Source organism: Glossina fuscipes, unplaced genomic scaffold, assembly GCF_014805625.2.
Source record: "Glossina fuscipes isolate IAEA_lab_2018 unplaced genomic scaffold, Yale_Gfus_2 1, whole genome shotgun sequence".
NCBI lineage: Eukaryota > Metazoa > Arthropoda > Insecta > Diptera > Glossinidae > Glossina > Glossina fuscipes.
Window position 1 is genome coordinate 17,779,936 of NW_023998415.1, and position 24,185 is coordinate 17,804,120.

The window sequence follows — 24,185 nt, forward strand, 5'->3', positions numbered from 1 at the left end:
GGTGATGATATTTAAGCAAATAAATCTTCTCGTTTCATAGGATTCATCCAGAAGGGATATTGTCAACTTATTTGCCATGATTTGCCATCAGTCTGGGAAGATATGTTGAAGAAATGCATTCAGGTCATAATGAATAGTTTTGTTGCTCACAAACCATGGGAAATTAACCATGACACGCATGATTTTAGATTGCATACTTACTGCTAAACCAAGGGTATTTCCAATAAGTCAGTAATGTGGGGCGGGAGATAGAAAAGCTTTGTAAAACACGTATTTAAGCGAGAACTTGGTATTCCGTGGAAAAGTACATGAAGTTTACATTTTACTTATTCACTATGGATATTGTTTATTCAAATGGTTTATAAACCATGGATCTCTTTGGATTTCTAATAAATATTTTAACCTTCATGTCATATCGATTTTTAAAAGAATATCTGGGCATATATTTTATACTGAGATATTGAAATCTTCGATCTCTGCGTTCAAATTTGGTACAGTTAATTTTTTATATTAAATTACTATTTTGATATAATTTCCATCATGAAGAATTGAAAATTATATCTTTTTGGTCATATGAAAAATTGCCCCAGCCGTTCCAAAGTTTTTATGCCAATTGAGAATGGCGAAATACAACTACTTGGCAATTTTCCCTTATATAACGACTTTTCAGAATGGGGCGTTATATGGGGAGTGGTCGAAAAAATGGACCGGTCCGAACCATTTTCACAAGCGTTCGTTCTTGGATTGACTAAACCGATCTAGATGAACAGGCAGACTTAGATCAATTCCGGTTATGATTCTAATTCGATCGGTATAACAACGGATGGGTCTATCTTAAGCGTGTTACACACGTCCGCACTAATTTAATATGCCTTGTACCACAAATGGTATAGGGCGGTTAGAAAAGAGTTACTCGCCCAATCCTTAATAAAGCGCGATACAGGTCGCATTCGATTATGTCAGGCGGGCAGAAATGGCTGTGGCGTTGCTTAATAGCCTCCTGAACTATTGTTGTTTTATTTATTTTTTTTTTTCTTCTATCAAAAAAAAATAAAAAATAAAAAAGATTTTCGAAAAATATGTGCTTTTCGGCTAAAATAGCGACGCTACCTTTTAATTTTGAACGTTATCACGACATCATTCGTGCGTCAATATGTTTTATAATCAAATATTTATTATTATGTTAGTGTTGTTATTATTATTTTATTTCTATTGCTGATTATGAGTTTTAAATGAATTTAGTAAAAGTGGCAGAAATAAAGTTTATTAACATTTTACACAAACACACAAACGCAGATACTCAGGTAGTCAGACAATTTCATAGTTACATACATAAATTTATTAACAGCATACATGACTATCAACCGGTATGTTTATAGCTATGTGTGCTGTTTATTTTGTAATATTTGGCCAGCTTTTATGTCCCCTATCAAGCATTAGCAATATACTATTCGATCATTTCATTGGCGACACTAATATAATATACACTTATGCTTACATGCACTTGTAATCAGTCTGTCAAAGATAAGAAAATAATTGATTTTCATAGATTAAGTACAAAAACGTTCTCGCAAATTTTAAAAGTGGAAAATTTGATATTTTACGATATTTTCGTTAATGTCATACGATACGGTTATTAGTTACACATATTATATATTGTATATATAAGAATGGTATCGATTGAAAAGTAAACAATTTTTATTTTCATCTTTAACTCAAAGCAGTGACGAGTATTCAAAAGATATGGGATCAGTGATCTCAAAAAATAATTTCTGACTCGGTTTTGCCAAAATTTGACAATAGACAATTGACCTCTTTGTGTACATAGCTATCATCATCACTACGATATAAGAAAAACGAATCAAAATGTAAAATAATTTTAAAAATAAAATCGGGAACTTTCGATCGGTGCCTATGGAAGATATGGCTCAACGTGTATAGAGTTTTTTATTTGTTTACAATAAATGCAGGGAAACGGATAAACAATGCTCTTATTGCTATTATTTTGTAACCAACAATAATAAAATAGTCTGTAACTGAAGTTATCAACAAATCGCAATAATAACAAAGAAGAAAAATAGTATATTGAGAAAAAATGTATCAAAAAAAAAAAAAAAAAAAAAAAGAAAAAAAATTACAATAATTCTGCATGATAATGACAGCAAAAACAATAGTTCATAAAGTGGAGGCAAACAATAAATAATAAATAAAAGAAAAAAATAAAACAATGTTAAATGTTAAGTAAAAACACAACAATCATTGTAGCCGGTGGCGAAAGAATTAAAAGAGTAAAGAAAAATCAAATAAATATAAGTAAACAATAAAATCCTAAGGTCTTTTAAAGCAAATAACTTAATTCGCTCTAATAATTTAAAAACTTTGAACAAATGCATATATATATATATACATATATATAAATATATGTTGTATATATATATATAATCTTTCAACGATGTTATCGAAATTTTACATTTTTCTAATCTCACCGTCGGAGGATAGGTTCTATTGTAATGTCCAGAAACAGACATTCGCACATTTATACATTTTTGCATACGATACGCATAAAATTTATAACGATCCGTTCGCTTGACCTTAAAAAATTTAAATGATAAAAATCCCACAACTTAAAATTAACACTCTTGGAATAGTAGAGGGCAAAAATCATGCCCACCATAGACCTTAGAACCATATTTTTTTTTTGTCACGAATAGCAGATATTAGCTTATAGCATGTACCAAATGGCTGTGACGGTCACCTAAAATAGGCTCGATTTTCCTACAGACAAATTCGCAATAGGCAAAAAAACTTTAACTTAATAGAGATAATCGATATTGAATTAAAATGTAAAACAAGTCTTTCCAAAGGCCGTCTGCTGAAGTGTTTCCATCTACCAGCTAACACATCCAGAATTCACTTTACCATATTTTATAGCGAATCCCACTTGCATTGCAGCTTAAGATACCCCAGCTTTTATTATGCCATTAATTCCGATTTAATTTAAATTTTTCTATCTGTCTGTCCATGTAAGTTTTTGTTCAAGCTACAGGTCGCCATTTTTGAGTTATTATGGTGAAACTGAATACATTGACGTGTTTTGAGTCAAGGACGAACGCTACCGAAAATAGTTTGGATCGGTCCACTTTTTCCACCACTGTCTATAAAACGATCTATGCTGAAAAATTATTATACGGAAAAGATTGCAATTTTGAAAATGTCTTGACAAAAGTGACTAAGTAATAGTATTTCGGCATTCTAAATTGGTGAGATCACTTAATACCGGCTGAATCCCTTCTCATGTGAATGAAAATTGATTTTCATATGTTAAAAAGATCTAATTTTCAATGTTTCGTGATAAAAATTAAGGTAAAAAAATTATCTGTGGCAAATTTGGACCATTTCGGCCTATTTTTTTGGATTCTACAATACATAAAAATTTTTAAGTTTAAATTTTAATATCTTATGGTTGAAATTAACCCATAATAGTAATTTGATGATATAAAAATTATCTGCGCTGAATTTTGAACACGCGCCTCTTGGGTCCAAACTTTCTTAGGGAAACTAGAGCTTTTATTTATAAAGAGTAATTTTGAAAACACATTAAGTTTGTATAAAAAAGGTGTGTAATGTTTGTTTTAGACAATATCGTGTAGGGTATTTAATAGTCCACCTAGCTCGACCATAATGTTTTCGCTTCTTTTATTACTATTTTAATTCAGTGAAAGACAGATGATAACTTTTAGTTGGCGACATCGAAATCGCTTCAAAAATTTATTTAGCTAAGCTTTAGGTTAACGGTGGTGGAAAGACATGTGTCATTAAAATGCGCTTTCAGTGTCAAGCATGGCGCAGTCAGTATTATGCAATTCATTATAACGCAATTGATCCCAGCTTGCGCAAGTCAATTATTGTTGTGACTACGTGCATACACTTGTATACATATGTATACATACATCAATATAAAAATAATAAATTAAAAATCTCACGATTGTGCTATGCGATCTTTCAAAAAAATATAACGCGTCTTTCACGCATTCCACTGAATAAAATTTAAGCCGCAAATTACGCGATACATACTTAGAAGAAAATGTATATGGTTTGAGCACACGGATGTTTTTTTAAAATTTTCAAATATATTGTTGTAATTTGTTTCAAAGATTCCAATAGAAACAAAATCAATGTGATCCGATTATGGAGACTTTGACAGTAGACAGACAAGTCGTTGCAATTTAAACCCGATAAAAGACACTTATCTAAAATCGGGTTCCATTGTTTCGTAGACCTTAGAGCTGCAGACTCATGAAGAGTGAATAAGATCAAAAAAAATTGGCTTTTTAAAATGCGTTTGGATCCGCAACTCTTGTGAAGTTTTATATATTATTTAGAAAAACAGAAACGTTAGGAGCGGATTAAATATGCCATTTCGCTTAATCAAAAATTATACCTCGTGTAGAGATTTCCTTTCTATGGGATTTTTGCTTTTCATATGGAATCAGTTGCAAAAAATAAAGGGTATGAAGATAAATTCACACTTAACTAGTCAATGCATTTATCAACACCATTAACAGAGCTCTGTAAATGCACTAACTGAGCTCTGTTACGTAGTTAAAATCAACCTGTGGTTAGAAAGAACGAGCTAAAGAAATTAAAACGTTTCTCGTTAGAACTAAGTTTAATAAGCTTTTGGAAAGCAATATCATATTTCGGAGTGTATGTTACGTTTGGTAAAATTTGTGACAACAAATTTCAGCCTATTGACGGATTGACATATAGGGAGACGGAAAAATTTGTAATTCAAACGATAGACAGATCAACGAACGAAAAATTTAAAAATCAACTGATCGATGCATTGATATATCCACAAATAAGCAGAGCGCCAGACCAAAAAAAAAAAAAAAAAAACACAAATTACTGCTCTTCGGACATTATATGTATTGGAGTATATAAAAAAAATTTTCCCATTCTCTGGTATTAGTTCCAATATGATAGATGTTAAAGTGAGCAGAATGATAACAACTGCAATGATTTGAAATAGGAATGAAATTAATTTATTTACTTTATATGCAATAATAAATAAAATTAAATATATTGTCACGAAAATTCCATTCTTCACGATTTGAGTTTCATGAAATTTTGTCGATTTTCTACGAAACTAAATTCTAAAGAATGGAAGAACCAAGTGTACAATCATGAGATGTCATGCAGCTCGCGGCTGACGTATAAGATAAACAACGATTGGTAGAAATTTAGCGGAAAATATGGATTAATGGATTAAAAATATCGCGATAATGATAACCTGCTTGTAAGGGTGTTTATAAGCAGAATGTTTTAGGCAGTCGAGTCAGCCAAGTTAGTCGAGCCAGTCAAGTCAGGCGAATCAGTCAAGTCGTTCGAGTTAGTCGAATCACTCAAGCTGTTCGAGTCAGTCAAGTCAGCCAAATCAATCAAGTCATTCGAGTCAGTCAAATCATTCGAGCCAGTCAAGTAAGTCGAATCAGTCAAGTCATTCGAGTCAGTCAAGTCAGGCGAATCAGTCAATTATTATTATTATTATAAATTCTACCGCACTTGAGATTCGAACACACGACCATTGACTTGCTAGTCGAGATTACTCGCCTTCGGCTACTCAGGCGGATGTGTCCTTCACTTAAATTTCGACCCTTTTAAGAAATCCAATAGCAAGTAATACTAGACTGACGGACAAACCAATATAGCTAAATCGAATTTTCAACATTAAATATAAATATAATAAAATTTTAATATGAATTAATACAAGTATATAATCTTATCAGTCCCTATATTGTTTTTTAAGTACACATTTATTTATGCGCAAAAAAAAAGGCGAAAAAACTTCAGTTTCAATTTTATTGAGATAGGTTCTATTCCATTAATTTTATTGCAATTTAAAATTCATTAAAATTTCGTTTTTTCGTGCGTGTTGCAATCGAATTGGCTGAAGCATATAATATTTTGTTGTTCGTTCCCATCATCGAAGGAGGGGAGGAGTATATTCATTTTATCAAAACGTTTGCAACGCTTTGAAGCAAGCATCAGATACCTCACAAAGTATATATATATATTTGTATATATATATTCCTGATTAGCATCAAATTCTAAAACGATTTAAGCATGTCCGTCTGTCCGTCTGTTGTAAATATTCTCCTGGCCGCAAAAATGAAGCTATCGACTTCAAATTCGGCAAAAATAGTAGAAGTTCTTGCACGCAGGTTGATAGTGAAAATGGATCAATTTGGTCGAAGGACACGTCCAGAGCATCATATAAACTAAGAACAGCTCTGTTTTTCGAAAGGAATGAAGTATTGGTTTCTTCCTCATTACACTCATAAACAACAGCAAATAAATGTACAAAAATTTGAACGCATATTGTCTGGGCGATGGTGTAGCATTTGTGGAAAAAATTGACCACGCCTACCCAATATTATAGTGTATCAAACTTTAATTGTTTTTGCAATGCCTTTATAACGCGAAGAAGCAAGCTTCAAGAACTCTATAAAGTATACAAATGTTTGGCCAGCTTCAACTCTTGAATGCACTTAGACATGCTCGCCTATTCGTCGGTCCATCTGTCTGATTGCGCAACTTTGTCGTATTTGAGGTAAACATTCTCCCGTTGCTTACAAATTTGCAAAAGAATTTGGAATTGACTTAAACTTTTCAAAGGACGCGGGTCTGTATGATAAAAACTTTTACTTTGAAAATAGAAATAGAATAGAATTGAAGAAGAGATAGGAAATAGAAGAATATCATAGAGTAGGAGAATTTTGTTTTTTTACTTCTTTTGTTTTTTTTAGGTATAACGGTGATGCGCATATAAGATTCGGTCCCGACCGAATTTAACTTTCTTACTTGTTCTCTTTGTGTTTATTTATTTTCTCAAACATTACTGACTGCGACAAGTTTAAAAGCGTCATAGGTACAATTTTTGTTTTTCCAAAAATTTCAATTGCTTAACTTTCACTAAATAGAAAGAAAAAAAAGAAGGAAACTTGAAAAGTAGTTCTAGCTAAGAAATGTTTTTTTTTTCTTAAAATTTTTTTATTGCATACTTAATTTGTAATCTATTTAAAAAGATAATAAGTAAATGTTGTATTGAGATGAGAAAAATAACAGAGGTTATTGTCCTCCCATAAAAGCAATATAATAATATAGATATGATGTTTAGATAATAATGTTAGATGAATAAAAAAAAACACACAAAATTCATTAAAATAATTCAAAAAGTAAAAAGATAATAATTTCTAAATGAAAGATCCAATATGCGATGGCCCTGTCAATTTTTTTAACTCATTGCACTCATCCACAGTCATCAGTATTGCCAAGAGATTTACGTAATTATCAAGTCTGACAAGAGATATTGAAGAAGCGCTTTGAATTCGTCTTCTAATGAATGCAAATGAAATATATGGAAAGGTTTAAGACTTTAAGGAAAACGTCAACCTACCTCGGTATTTTAAATTTTATTATCAATGTTCTTTGCTTTGCGTTTTTGATTGGCAAGATCTAATTGAATAGTCATGATTCTTTCACTCTTTGCCCCAAAAGTTGAATGGTTTGTCCGTCTTCTTCATTTCGTCTTCGAATACATCCTCTGGCAGATGTCGGCCAAACTTAGAAATTCAGCAATATTATCCGATATTGTACAATGAGTGTTGCATTTAAAATTTACGTGTACTATGAAATCATGAATTTTTCCCTTTGTTTTTTTTTTGCAGTTTGGTCCATGTAAAGTTTCAGGTCAACATATGCAACTTATTAACGCGCTTATATAAGTTTCCCGATTTTTTCTATGTCTTTTACTTGTAATGAAATTTGTTTGTATAAATGTGATCCGAGCAAATATCGCGCAAAGGATCGAATAGGACCGAAAAAACTAAACGCCCAAGTCACTCAAAAATCAATGTCATATTTTCAGACTTCTTCAGTTATTATTATCGTGTTGTTTATTATAAGTTATATCCGTCAAGCCGAACCGTCGAATTGGATGATTTTTCATTTTATAAACGAAGCGCTGTATATAGCTTCTAATGGGTATCCCCACTGCCGACTTGCTATTCTAGCAATAATTACGTGCTGGAGAATGTAATGTCAGCGTGATATTTGGGCCCAAACTCAAAATTAGCCTTCACATTGAGTTTGAGGCTTTATTAAGAGATGGGCTAAAGCATTTAATGACCCGTATACTTGCAAATGTCTATCTATATAATGCACTGGTTTGTCCGATTTTGCAATACTGTGCCACATTGGTCAAATTTCTGATCTGTTTACGGGAATTTGCTTCCCTTTGCTTTACGCGATCTGCCATGGGATGCCACTGGAATTATTCCGTCAAATGAAAACAGAGTTCAGAGGTCAGGGAACGAGAAGTGATTGGGGTTATTTTTACAGTTAAATTGATTCAAGGCTGGATCTTCTTCCTCTTCGTATCTATTAAACATTGGGCGACATCAATGTTCCGAGACCGTCTTTATGATTCTATCTTCCCCCTTGAAACTCACTCATTGCCGTACAAATTATCTAATGTTTAGTCCGTTTAGCTTGCTATGTTGTAGTGTTTATAACAGCCATTACTACTGCTTTGTACAATTTGCTGATTACAATTAAAACATAGTTAGAAATTCAAAACATAATATATAATGAATTTATATATAATGAATTGTTTTGTTACGCTCCGTAATGAAAATAATTAACAAGCACTAGACGATTTGTTTTATTATTATTAATAGTAAGTAGCATGAGCTTAACTTTAAGTTTTGGTTTGTTTGTAGGTCTTCTGGTTGTTTTTGAGAGACATTTTGTCTAGCGTTGTCATGGGAAGAGATGAAAAAAATTATACTTTTTGGATTAATTAAATTTGAAGACATTCGTACTTTTAATTTATTTTTTTGATAAAGCGGTTACACATAACTTCACTTTCACACTGCCATCCAAACAATGTCACTGCTTCGAGATGTAATTGAATTGACTTAAATACTGAAATCGATTGTTGAAAATATCAAACTTAAATTTTTCCTTTTTATGGTTGTAATGAATACATGGATGAAGCGATCATCTTGAAATTGAATAAAACACCCTTTTTAGTTCCATCCCTATCCTGAGCCTGAGTAGCCGAAGGCGAGGAATCCCGACTAGCAAATCAATGGTCGTGGATTCGAATCTCAAGAGCGGTAGAGTTTTTAATAAAAGCCGTTAGCCTTAGATGCTAGTGCTTCTAAGAGTTTTTAGTCTTAGAAATTATTTCTCTGGCGAAATTAATAATTATAATAATAATAAGAAGTCCATTCCGTAAAACACGGTTCCGATTAAAATTAACTTTTTTGGGTATTTCCTTTCTATAGCCACCACTGAAGGACAGGGATATAGTCATTTTGTTCTCTTTCGTAATATGTATATAATGCTCAAAAGTCAGCTTTAGAGACTCTCTAAAGTATATACATTCTTGATCAGCGTGAAAGTCTGCATTAATTAAGCCACGCCTGTCTGTGCGGTGTTTGTTGTTGGCATTCTCCTGATCGCAAAAATGAAGATATCGACTTTAAATTTGGTAGAAACATTGGCAGTTTTTGTCCGCAGGCTGGCCAGATTGGTCACAGCAGAAGCTCACAGTCAAGCGTAAACCGAAGGCAATCCATTTTTTTTTTGAACAAAATTTTTGGATTTTTACTCGTTACTTGGAAATTATTAAAGGTAGAAGAGACACTTCACTCTCTAGGTCCAAAAATGGAATCAATGGGACGTGTCCACACAAAGTTACGAATAATTTAATTTAATTGTTTTCACTTTTTCTGGGATTTAATGCTTATTTATTATAAGGCAAACAAGACAAAACGTTTAAAACTATTTCGTACATTTCTCAAATGAAGATATATTATCTGCCCAAAAATGGGTTCATTTTAAGACGAATATGGCAGATACCGCGACTACTTTTTTCTTAATACTACCAGCGATATGGGTATCAAATAGAAGAACTTGGAGAGTAGAATGCGAAAAGAATAGTAGTAGATATACGAGATTTGGCCCCTGCCAAATATAACTTTCTCACTTGGTTTTTTTTTTTTTTTTTTTTTTGCAAATTCGACAAACATTTCTTCTGCTATTTTCTAAAACTACATAACCTGATATAACGAAAATGTAAATTTTTAACTTCTATTTTGAGCATTAATTCAACGCATGCAAATGTACCTTTTTTAAGGTTATGTTGACTCACGAAAAAAGTTTGATAACCAATCATAGGCCTATAAAAAAAAATTGAAAAGAACTATCAGTGAAACCAGCCGGACATAGAAACTGAACGTAAACTTTTACAATTGCGTTTTATATAAATCAATATATATATATATATATATATATGTATGCATATGCATGAAAAGATGAAGTATAAATTAATACAAGTTACAGTTTTTGCAATATATTTTATGGTAGATCGTAGTAAATGACTTTTTCATAATGATGAGTTCTCGCGCAGACGTAGCTTATAACAAAGATTTTAGGGCCAAGTGTATTCTTATTGATGGACTTAGAGGTTAATAGCGCTTTTAATTCATAAAGAGATTTCCGCATCGCCTTTTTAACATCTCTTAATTCATATAACAGTTTCCAGAATTTATTTTAATACTTCAGCTCAATGATTTCTTTACACCTCATATCTGGGCAAAGACTTAAAATAGATTCACATTTTTTTATACCCATGAATTCCGAATTATTTTCTCAACTGATTGAAGCGTTCTTCCCCTGCGCTTTGTCATCTATCTGCCCGATGTGTATCCATATATTATATTGTTCAATCTGGGGGCTGGAAACTTTCGGAAATATTTTGGCGAAATTTGCTAAACTATCGTGTGATGACTCAAAAATGAAGCCTGTTGAAAGACTATTGTATTGCATTTTTAAAAATTTCACGATAAAAATCGCGCTAAGTAATAATATTTCAGCACATCGAAGTAGTATAAAAAAGTTTACATCGGATGGGTCAATTTTTTGAGCACCTTTTCATATGGTCGTTCCTATGAAAAGTAGATCTTTATATAGCAAGGCGTTCGGCTTTCTTTTAGCTTAGAACAGAAACGGATGCCTTATGATAATTTCACATAAAAATTTCACGTCGTATAATTTGGACCACATAGGTGTACACTCTCAACGCCACGACATATAGTAGTCTCCAGAAGCAGCAAATCTTTTTAAAGCAATAAAGTCTAATTTTTATTACTTTACGACGAAAATAAAGGAAGAATAATAAGACCTATAGCACGAGAAATAATTCTGCTAAATTTGAACGATATCGCAGTTTGATACCCGTGGCTTGGAAGGGTCGGTTATCCGTAAAAAGGAAAAAATAGTAAGGAATTATGTAAGGTGGACTGATGTAGGAGCGACCTTGCGCAACTGTAATGGAGGTATATATATTTCGTCAAAACATTTACAATACTCACACGTAAGGTTCACAGATTCAAATTCTGAATCGATTTAAAAATATCCTTCTATTCGTCTACCCTTCGATGATATGTCGAAACATCGCAAAAATGAAGATGTTGCCTTCAAATTTGGCAGAAACACCAACAAAAAAGTTCTTGCATGCAAGTTGATATTGTATATACCTACCATTTCCACTTCGATAAGCTGTCATTATGTAATGAATAGGCATCAGTATCGATGTGCTAACGTAAGAATGTTTTACAATTTTTTTGACATTTAAAAATTTCTGCTAACAAGGCAAATAGCTTTGCCTGGCGTTGCTTTTTCCTAGCTTTAGCTAGAAAAATGAATTCGAACTCATGTTATTTGTCTGTTTGTTTGTAAGACGTTACGGCTCCAGTTATTATTGACTAAAGAAATTGAAATGTCTTTATGGCATTCTTAACTGCCGTAGCCAGTTTAATATTGTAAATGAATGCAATTAAAAAATGTTAAGTTGATTAAGTAAATAGTTCAGGGTTTTTGTGTATTGAATATATACATGTATATACATATATATATATATATATAATGAATATATATATATATATAATAAATTTTTTCTGTTTTATCCAAACACACAGCCATACACAAACACGTATACATTTGTTTTCTATGATTTCATAAGATACTCAATTTTCAAGGGCTTGAAAAAAACAAAAAAAAATCAATGTATAAAAACAATATTAAATGCATAAAAATACAAAATTGAATTAATTGGCAAATAACGCTCCAATGATTAGTTGTACAGCATTGAAATAAATAAAACGAGAAGTATCCCTCGTATCATTGAAGATGATAAAATGACATCATTATAGTATCATCTTCACTGCGCGGTCTCATCTCTCCTAGGTAATCATTTTAAAAAATATTTATATTTAGTTAAAAAAAAATATAAATTTTTTTTTTTTTATATATTCTCTTCAATGCATATTTAAATCTAATTCAATTCAATTAATTCTATTCTTGCTAGATATCCACTTAGCATACTTCTCTTTACCAAATTCGTATGTGGTTAAAAATATATTGTGGTTTTATATCTAAACTCATGAACGTATTCATACGTTCATACGTTTGAAAGAGATTGTAAATATCTATACGTGAATGTTTATTTACTTGCATTAAATTTCAAATCCTCTTTGTTGTAATACTACTATACACTATTTATAATTTTCTCTAACATATATATTCGATGCGAGCCATGTAGTTCTGCAGGAATATTATGCCCTTTTTTTTTTTTTTTTTATAATTTCTTTATGATATAATTTTATTTGAAAAGTGCTTTATTAGTCATCCGTTGACCGTTTATCGTTTACTATTAATTTCATAAATGGACACCTCAAACTTCAAAAGAAATGCAGCATAGATAACTTATTTAATTGAATCCATTTTACTCGGCATTAAGAGTTGGTGTATGGTATACTAATATTCGCACACTTGCTTCTTACACCCAATAAAAATTAAAGGTCCACGGTACAGTTAAGAGAATAGATCAGCAAGTGATATATCTCCTTCTTCTTAAAGCAAGCCGTTGGAAAACTTAATGCACTTCAAGCGCTTAAAGCTAATAAATAATAATTACAAAATATTATATTTATTTTATTTTTGGCGCGATATTTTTACCAAGTACCAGATCAATATCGTCTGTATATTATAAGTTACTGGTTACTCTTCTGAAAAACCGTTGTTGTTGTGCTAGAATTTTTAATCAACATCATCGTAAGTTAAAGTTTTAAGTCTAACTCAGTAAAAGGTGACGCCACACGCGAATGGGAACTAACCTTAAACGTAGTCTACGATCATCCGCTAAAAACGTTTAACAGGCATCTCAGATTCAATTTTTCTTTTTTTTTTTCTTTCTTTTTTTAGTTGTTTCAACCATGTTGTTGGATACGGACATACGGATAAACGATCACGATTAACTTGATGCATTCATGACAGCTTGTATCCGCCAAGAGGCCTAGTGTCAACTATATTTTCAATGGAAAGGCAAAGGCACTCACAAGATTCACTCAATAAGTTCGTAGGATCAGCGTATTGAAGATTTCATATGATTTTTTGAAAGTATCAATCAATTTAAGCGCTACTTGAGTTTTTGCGAAACAGTGCAGAAATTTCGAATATCGTATGTAGCATCATTAAAACTACTACAACTTGTGTATTAATGGTCGGAATGTCATGAAATTCGGATACATTTCGTTTGAAGAATGGCAATGGCCATCAATTTTTCTTTATGTCATCCTACGAACTTATTGAGTGATATGACATATATTCATAATCAGCATAAGAATTTTATCTCTCTGTTGGGCGTTGGTTGGAAGGGGGAAGTTCTCACATGTACTCATACTAAACGATAGCAGGGCGTGATTCGCTTAAAATCCCCCTGTAACAGAACTTGGTTGAAACAATTTGAAAATTCAGTGAAGAAGGAATACTTTGTTCGCTTTCCGACTTACCACATAAGCAGAAAATGGTATCCTAAAGTTTATTTAAAAGTTAGTGGACTGAAATTTTATACCCACTACAGGACTACATTTAACGAAACATATTGTCTTATTCTATTCTCTTAGACTTCACTCTAGTTGTAATAATTAATAAATTTTTATTTGCTTTTATGCAGATCTTCGATGCCAATCAATAAATGCGTCGCTTATGTTTTTAAGTTTATACTCTTACAAAAATAACCTATCAAAGCTTCGATATAATTTATTTATGTTTATCGGTTTACATCGTTACGGGCAGTGTTATTTACACCTAACCGCCGTAATAGGTAAATAGCTGTTGTCGTTGTTGTCATTTTCCTTTTTCTCCTTTCCAAACATGTTATTGTAATGAATTTATGACCCTCGCTACACCTATAAACAAAAAAAAAAAAAAAAAAAAAAAAAAAAAAACAGAAAATCATATAATAATTATGTGCTTATTAACCACTGACTTTGTTAATATGTACGCGTATGCGTGCGTACGTGTGTTGAAAATCGTGACAATATTTCAATTACTTAATAAACATCTTAGAATATGTCTTAAGAATATATAAACAAACAGAAAGCATTGATTTTCCACTCACTCACAAGTATTCTTTACGCGAATGGATTAACAATACGTTTAGCGTACAGATTTACATTGCATTGGTATTAAACGAACGTTTATTTTTCAATTGGCATACAGGCGTCCCTCGTATAGCACTACTTGCTACTTGCCACGGTATAAAACTTGTGCATATGTACTATAATATGATTTTTATATAAAAACGTTTTCAAAAAATCGCTTCTTTTTTCTTTCATAACCATCACGGAACAATTGGGTGAAATTCTGGATTGACGCCATGTCTGTCTGCCTGTGTGATATTGGTTGTTGTCATTCTCTTGATCGCAAAATTAAAAATATCAATTTCAAATTTGATAGAAACGTTGGAAATTTTTGCACGCAAATTGGTATTGAAAATGGGCTAAGTTGGTGAGAGCAGAAGCCTACAGTGGAGCATAAACTCAACATAACTCCGTATTTCCGTATTTAGCGAAAATTTCTGAGGGTTCGCTAAGGACACTTAGAAATTATTAAAGATAGAAGACTGCAATTTTCGACATTTACTTTACGAAACATTCTCTTTACTCTCTCTCAGCTCAACTCTTTAGGTGCAAAAAATGGAAAAAATCGGCCATGCCCACACAAAGTTACAAGTGATTAAATTATATATTTTTCGCTTTTCAAGACTACTTGCTGACTTATCATAACACAAGCACGACAGAATGTTTGATACTATTTTGTACATGTACATCAAATAAAGAGATACTGTCTGCTTGAAAATGGGTTAATTCCAAATGGCTAGGCACCGTGACTAATTTTTTCTTAAAAACACCAGCGATATGGGTATCAAATAAAAGAAGAAAAAAAATGGGTAACAAAGAATCGAAAAAAAGAAAGATAAGGGAGAGAGAAAGAGAAAGAGAGAGAGAGAGAGAGGAAGGGAGAGAGAGCAGAATGCGAAAAGCATAGTAGCGGGTATGTGAGATCCGGCCTTTGCCTAATATAACTTTTTTCTTGTTTTTTTTTTCAATTGCCTCAAATTTTATTTTATCATTATATACAAGAGGTATTTGAATCAATTTCGAGAAAAGAAAATGGATTAGCTGTAATTTTAATAAAAAATCAATTTTTCAATCGTCACTACTATATTTTGAACATACATACATTTAATTTTTTTTATATTTCGTCAATAAGACATGGTTTCGAGATATAACACGGTACCGCTTTGCTTTCGTTTTCATATTATAATTAAGTTTAAATTATTTTATTTTGTATTATGTGTTAGTTTCGTATAACACGATTTCGATATAGCACGGTACGAATTAGCGGTGTTATACGAGCGACACCTGCGCTTGCTGTACATATACGTATACATATGTAAAATGGTGCTCGAAAAGATGGTGGGACCGTTGGATTAAAGGAACGACGACAATTAAGAAATTAAGTGTTTGTTGTATTTGTTTTCCTATTTTTAATATATTTTTCTTATTATACAAAAGAAAACTAAACAACTTATATACGTCTTATGGCGAATCTTTGATACTTTTCTTCTCAAATCAAATGCATTAAAGACTTGCATTATATGCCGTTGATTCATTTCGGTCGATATATATATTTAGAGCGATGTCACTTATAAGGCTCTACGCAACAGTTTTTTGGGCATATAATATATGTATAAGTCTGCCTACAGGCGATTAAAGACAATTTATTTAACCGAATTTTAGTTGATTCCCCTTCACGATGGTAACGAGTTTGAAATAAATATTTCTACGTTACGTTTTGTTCAGTTTAGAAAATATATGAGAAATTTTTACTTTCTATCTCGATCTTTCCTATGAATTAAAATTACTTAGTCTTTATTATTGAGCATACTTTAGAATTTGATGAAGAATGCCCATCAAGTATGAGTTTACAGCTATGGTCGCATCAATAGCACAAACAACAGACGACATGACATGTAAAAAATTTCCACAAAATTATTCTACAAGAATATTAATCAGAAAATCAGCCACAACCACCCGATGGATGTTACGCAATATACAAATTGATATTTTTCCTTTTTTTCAATCTTTGATTAGATAATCGTGATGGGTATAAAAGATTCGCTAACAACCGAATATAATTTTCTTATTTGTTCAATTATATAATTGAAAAATTTTCATTGCTAGTTAACACAATGATTTAGTAAAGTATTGTAAAGGAATTATTGTATGGTGTTAAAAGACTTATGATTATTATCTTTCTCTCTGTAGTGTAAATGTAATCATGAAAATAGCATCAAAAATATAGACGCATCTCTTAAGTACAATGGTGGTCGTGATCAATACACTTCTCATACTGTCGCTGCTTGTACATGTTGCTGCGACTTGAACTATGCCATTGCGATTACTATGATTACAATAACTACAATATGCATATGGAATAATTCGAAATCGATTTTACTATTATCGCAGTTTCACAAAAAGACTGGATCGAGCTGAATCACTTTGGTAATAGTAAGCATATGTCAGTCGTATCTCGGATATTAGAATATTTCAAAAGAAATTCAATTCAAATATTCAAAGATCTTTTCATCAAATTAAAAGTTATTCGAAATTTCTAAATTGTAATTACGCGCATGGTTTGTAAACATATTTTTGGAAATTTGAATATTGAAATGAGTCAAAATTGACATTAAAGGACGTGGGTTGAACATCATTTACTTCATTTAATTTTAATGATAATGATCGCTTATCGTCTATCTTTTCAAGATTTTTACAACAGAATATGAATCCACACATCCTTAACCACAAACTTAGTTTACTTTTTAGCGGCTTTGTTTCCCATAATGTTGTCTTTAATGTTGTTTTACTTTTTCATATTAAGTTAAAAATATGACAAAATTATATATATACTATATACATATAAGGTATATATGTAGATATATAGATATGTAGATATATATATATATAAAAGAAGAGCTACAGATATGATATGAAAGATTGTTATTTTATTTGAAGAAATTCTAAGTAAAAAATTTTATAAATTTTTCATTCATATTCATGGTATGTGGGTTTTATTTAAGAAACCGCGCTGCGATCTAAATACAAAACATAATTGCAGTACAGAGAAAAACCTTGTATACAAAAATAGTTATGCATTTATTTGTCTCTTCATCTCTCTCTCTCTCTCTCTCTCTCTCTCTCTCTCTTTCTTTCTTTCTTTCTCCCTCTTTTTTTCTCTTTCTTTATTCGTGTATATTTATTCTTTCTGACCTTGCTGATTCATACAGTCAAGTCTTGTGTGTCGATGGGTCTGCGTATGTATGTTTTCCAACCAACCGACAGAAGATGTAAGTATATTAATTTTCTCGTTTCGTTCAAAACACTTAAAAATATGTACGGCTGGCTTATCTTATAAACAACATTACAATATATATCGATTCGGTAAATATCCGTCCGAGCGCTTATGTCACAAAAGCGGAGTTAAAAAAAATGCCATATAGATGATACGTGTATAGGCTGAGTTCATTCTCATTAACTGAATGGAAGGAATTTGCCGAAAATAATTAAAGATTTTTTTAATGGGAAACGAAAGTTAATGACAGGTGCCGCGAATGTCAAGAGATTTTGCTTATATCGAACATAACCTCTTTCTTCTTCTATTTTTCGTGTTCATTTTTTTCATCGTTTTCAACACACATTAACACACAATAAATAAAAATCCATTAACTGTTGGTTTTATTTGTTTATTTGTTTGTTTGATGGGTTGGTTGTTTATATTAAACGAGTATACATCTTAAGCTCAAAGAGACGATACTCAGCGTTTCTATACACATTCATGTGGTGCATAAATATTTTGTATGCTTCTATTGTACGTATCGATGTCAGAATCGCAATACAACTAAATATAATTGCTCATAAAAAAAGTTCGTAGCGCCTTTTCACATTTTTCTTACATTTTAACTGAACTTTATTACATCAAATGCGTACCATTTTAATCGATAGCTTTTTGCCATTATGCTATTACAGTAGCACTGATAGAATTTCTTAGGAAAAAACCAATAGATGAACTATAAGTGAATTTCTCAAAGAAAACATTAAATTTACTAACTTTCCTCAAGCCTCCTTTGAGAAGTCAGTCATCTTTACACCAGTAAGTGAGTTCTGCAAAGAACGAAGTATGTAGTGATCGGACGAGTCAAGGTCTTAGTTATACGATGAATAATTCACCGATTCTCACCGACCATTCTCTCTTCACTTTTGCCGAGTCATTCGAGTATCTGCATATGACAAAAGACGGTGCCTTTGTCTACCATCGATTCGTTGCGCTTTACATTGATTACGCGCTTTAATCACAAAAATTTTTGACAGTGGAGAGTTAAGTTTTTCATGCGTGACCAAATTGAAGAAGAACACAATGCACGATTCTCTTTTAATTACCTTACTTGGCGTTAACGCAAATTGTACGATCGTTTGTATAACTTCATCCAACTTGATCCTTGATTTTTTTTACATATCTCTTTGATGTGACCCACTTTTCATAGCTCGTTAGCAATAATGCCTTCAGATGAAAATTTGATCTATTAAATTTCTTACTATTAATTAATATCGAGCCTTATACAAATAATTTTTTGATTAATATTTAGTTCCGCAACGTTGCCATAACATGACAGGAGCTCTATTTTGTAAAGTCGTTATATAACCTATTTTTCCGGATCGTACCCTATACAAGGAATTTCACGAATATCTATTTTCTTTAAGGTAGAGTAAATGTTCAAATTTTAACATGCTATGATTAAAATTAACCCATGCTAATAATTTGATATAAAAGTTAACTGTGCTGAATTTTGAACACGCATCAGCATTTTTGAACCTTTTGGGCCCAACCATTTTTACGGAAAGTTACCCTTCATTTGTAAAAGAGTGTTATATTTGTGTTAGACAATGTGGTACGAAGTATTTAAAAGTCGGCTTAGCCCGACTATAAATGTTTTCACTTGCTTTTTTTTCATTATCTGCGATTTATTATTATCTTCCATATACCTATGATTTCATAGAGTTTGTGTCGCAAAGATCACGTGACTATCAAATCGTCGTCTATTACGAGAATCGCCATGAACTTATTCCTTGGCGACATATATTTATGCATGCATTTATGCATTACGTGTTTGTTATACAGACTGATAGACAATCGTGACTTCGTAAGCGGCTGCATTTGTTTGTTTATAGTCAGTTTAGTATAAATAATTACTTATGTACAAAGTAGAGATGGGTAGGTGAGTAATTTTGATTACTGTTATTAACGATGCAGGATTATCCTAATTTGGTGCCGTATATATCGCAAACATCTAGTATTAAAATGTTTTCAAAATGCATACTCTTGGACGAGATAACAATCTACATCAGCTTGATAGTTATTGACATTTTGTCAATATGACGAATTTCCGTCTTAAAAAAATGGGTAAAAAAATCGATTAAATCCCCTCATAACCCGCACCTCATCCCCTTGCTACAATACCTCGCAGTGTAAGCCTAAGCGCACTTTGTTTAATTACTTGCAGTTTATAAGCAAGCAACACCGATCTGCTAGAGACATGAATCTTAAAGAACTAAAATATATGCAATAAAGAAAAATTCTAAAAATATCAGAAAAAAAATTTACATAACTATGCAACTACTCAGAAAAAGCTCTACGATTTTCGTAAGATAATCAGCTTCAATATAATCCAGGAAATAGAAACGAATAAGTGGTTGTAATGCGTTGTTATATTGTTATATATTTATAAAGACTCACTAAGATTTCAGTTATTTTGACAATCTTTTTGGACGGTGTGTGCAGGAAATTGGCACGATATATAGGGATTTGAATAATTTGACCTACAAGCTTGGGTAGCGACGAACGTCAGGGACTTCCGTAAACTGTAACCACTGACGATCAGTTCATCGACATTATGCGTGTGCAAATTGTACGAATGCGTCTAAAGGACATGCTTGTGACGCATATGCGAACAAAGATTTAGGCATGAGAAAGTTGTCCGTAGTTTGGATGCCACGCAACCTAAGCCAAAAGTCGATGGCTATAATAGCAAAATTGCACGCATGGAAGAAGATACAGTTTGCTTGCCTAAGCACCACGTTATCCAAATCTAATCTCCGCGACTATTACCTGCTGGAAAAATCTAAAAATAATACTGCAGGAGGTAAGATTTGAATTGAATGGGCAATGGATCATTGAAGTGAAACGTTTTTAATGTCTTTCCATAAAAAACAAACCGAAATGCCGAAGAATCCTTCGGCCCATTATATCATCAAGGTACTATGATGGAAAACTTCACATTTTACAAAAAAAAAAAAAAAAATTTTTTTTTCTTACTTAGGTCTGTTTTGTAACTTTCCAAACATACCTCATCATCTGTACAAAAACCAAAAATTTGTACGCACTTGTCTAACATGAGTTTTGGGTTAGGGGCACTCATTACAAAACTTCATCCACCAAACAACAAAACAAAAGTAGAGCGTACCCATGAAACGAATGCATATAAATAAGTAGTTGTAGTATTCTTATGTTACTATAGGTTGAATACGTGCTTGTGCGTTGGCGAGATCTTAGGATTCGCTTCAAGGTGGACCAGTCAATTTTTTATTTTCTTTCCTCTTTATTCCTCGAGAAATCGAAGCGAGATTACAAAATGATATAGAAGAATTTTCTTTTTAAATATATCCATCGGCAAGTCACTGGTTAACACTGCGTACATACTCTCATCTCTTGTGTACACAATTTGTCTATGTTCTCATGCATTTTGCCCACACGCGCACAACACTGTCTACTTACTTTTTTTTTTTTTTTTTTTGTAACCGTGGGCAGTATGTGAAAAGTGATTAAAAAATTTTATAGGATCCAAGCTGTAAGGCTTTTGAAAAACAACAATAAAATAAAAACAAGTAAGAAAATTGTTCTTCGGCTCGATTCGAATCTTTTACACCCGCCACTTTTCACAAACTTTTTTTATTTTGATACTCTACAATATTGGGTGGACGTTGCTGTTTGTGTTTTATTATTATTATTATTATTATTAATTTCGCCAGAGAAATAAATTCTAAGACTAAAAACTCTTAAAAGCACTAGCATCTAAGGCTATCGGCTTTTATTAAAAACTCTACCGCACTTGAGATTCGAACCCACGACCATTAACGTGCTAGTCGAGATTCCTCGCCTTCGGCTACTCAGGCAGATCGGTTTTTTTTTTTTTTTTTTTTTTTTTTTTTTTACTTTGCAATCATTCAAGAAATTTTTATCGTTATATCGATTGCGGGCTTATGTATAAACAAATTTTTTTACTTTCGAAATCCGAAAATTTTTTGATCATACTTGTACGCGGCTGGAGTGAGTGCTCAGTGGTTACCGTTTTTTGGTCACACATCCACTATTCTGCAGCCGCTCCGTGTCTGCTACTCCTTTCTCCCCACTTCTTCCCCTTCCTAAGTATTACCGTATTATACGTATCGTGGACATCACCTAAGCGATTGCTTCTTAGTCTATGTTGCAATGTAAGCGTGCCCCTCAACCGATTTTCTCAACTCATTTTCAATGCCCACATTCGTTCGAGAACTGCTAATACTACGGGCTTTTAGGGTTAGGCAAATATGCCTGAAGCGATTCACATACACTATATCCTGCACTTTATAGAATCTTCGAAAGATTTTTTTTTTCCTTAAATGTCGCAAACATTTTGACAAAATAAATGTGCCTCCAATCTCTCGGTGATGGCTATAATTAAACTGAATATTATATCAGACGAATTCCGAAGGATTTTTTGTAGTAAATATCCAAGTTTCGTTTTCATTTGTGCGTACACTTCGTTTTGTTCAATTGTAAGATTGCGTCTTAAGATTGCGAGTTTTGTAAATCTTTTTTAAGTAAATTATAAAAGTAAACAATTATTCAATAAAGCAACTAAAAATTTCATGTTTAATTATTTTTTTGTTTTAAAGCATAAATAAAAGAAATTTTTCCGAAGGAAACTTTATAAATATGGTAAACCGTTGAGAAAGTTATCGATCAGGGAATCATCTTTATGCAGCACTTTGTTCGGACACAATGACCTAGCGAACATTCCGTGCACATATTAGTTCATACGGAATAAACTTTCAAAGTATTAAAAAGAATTTCTCCGTTGAAAAGATTGTCGATCAAGGATTCACGTGATATTAGTTTCATTTTTTCGCCGCCCTTAAGTTGGTCACCGTGATTAACTAAACTTTCACTTTTATCAGTCTCGTATTTGACCCAGTATAATAATTTTAGACCAAGTTTTAACTAACTACATAACGTAAAGTCATGTTTTGTTTATAATATTTAAAAAAAAAAAGAATTCTCGAGAAATTCAATTTCAAATATATATTTTAATTTAAATCGTTCCGAGACTTCGTTTCACAGAACTGTTAACGAATTAACAAACTCAGTATTAAATATAACTTCGAAGTTTACTTTTTTGATTTTTCAAGCAAAATATTAGACATAAATCCATTTGAGGTGTTGACGGTAGCTCAGCTTGCTAACGTACGTCGTCCAATATCGTGAATTTCTTTCCATCGCCCCCGATATCTGTAACTTCAATTGGTCGACTTGAAACCTGTTCATTACCTGTGTACTTTTAAAATATTACTAGTTTATCGTATATTATGAAATTTGACATGTGGTCGTCTAAAGATTTGTTCTAACAGGAATTGGGAAAATTTGTATGTTTTTATTACCAACTTTGTCCATCGTCAGGCATCTTACTTGTTGTGATGGTACGAGCAGTATAGGATTGCATGATTCTGGCAGATCACAGCATCTTACTTTACGAAAGACATTTGCTTGATGAATGCCTGCCATTATGATATATATTTTGAATATTCGAACATTGGTTAATGCAATTTGCAAAAGTGACGAATGTTGTTATCAAAGTTCATATCTTCAATTTGTGTTTCTTTACATATTTTCGATGGGCTGTAAAGCATTTCGAGTAGATTTGTCATTCACTTTTTTTGCAAATCGCCCCAAAAATGAGAAAACCAATAAAGATTACATAAAACATGTACAAAGTCTATGTGATCTCTATATATATATATATTTCTTTTAGTTTCGGTTTTGAACTAAGAAATCAAATAAAAATGATAGCAGAAATCTGAATGTATTAGGGTGTCCGATAAGTTTCGTCATTCTTGTTTGTTTTTTTTTTTTTTTTTTTGAAGCGAAATCAATGGACGACATATCCCAACGCGATTAAATGATTATGTACCATTGTCCTAGGAATGTTAACGGCAGTCGCTATCTCACGCACGCTATAGCGCAAATTGTCAGCGAGCATACTCTTGATGAGATCCGTATCCGTCGTTGCTGGGCGGTCGCTGTGGTCGTGTGTGTGTCTTTCAAATCGATATTGTCAGCTGTAAATTCTTTAAACCAATTGCTTCTAATAGTCGTAGTACCGCTCCTACAAACGATACAAGTCTCGCGTGCAATATCCTTTGCACTATTAGCTTCTTTAAAGCAATGAAACATTCTTTTGGCTATATCTATTGAAAAGATTTGGGTATGGACAGCCCCTATAACTTTAAAAAAATTTTGAATTTTGAGTTAAGATTTTCTGATAAATTTTTATTAAGCAAGAATGCTTTTTTTTTTTGCTTGTTTTTTTCTCTATATATATATATATATATATATAT

At 32.2% G+C, this 24,185-nt stretch overlaps 1 protein-coding gene across 2 annotated transcripts in view; it reads left to right on the forward strand.

The window, feature by feature from the left end:
- Window positions 1-24,185, forward strand: part of LOC119632218 — a 61,937-nt gene that overhangs the window by 19,168 nt on the left and 18,584 nt on the right. The gene's annotated exons all lie outside the window — the stretch shown is intronic.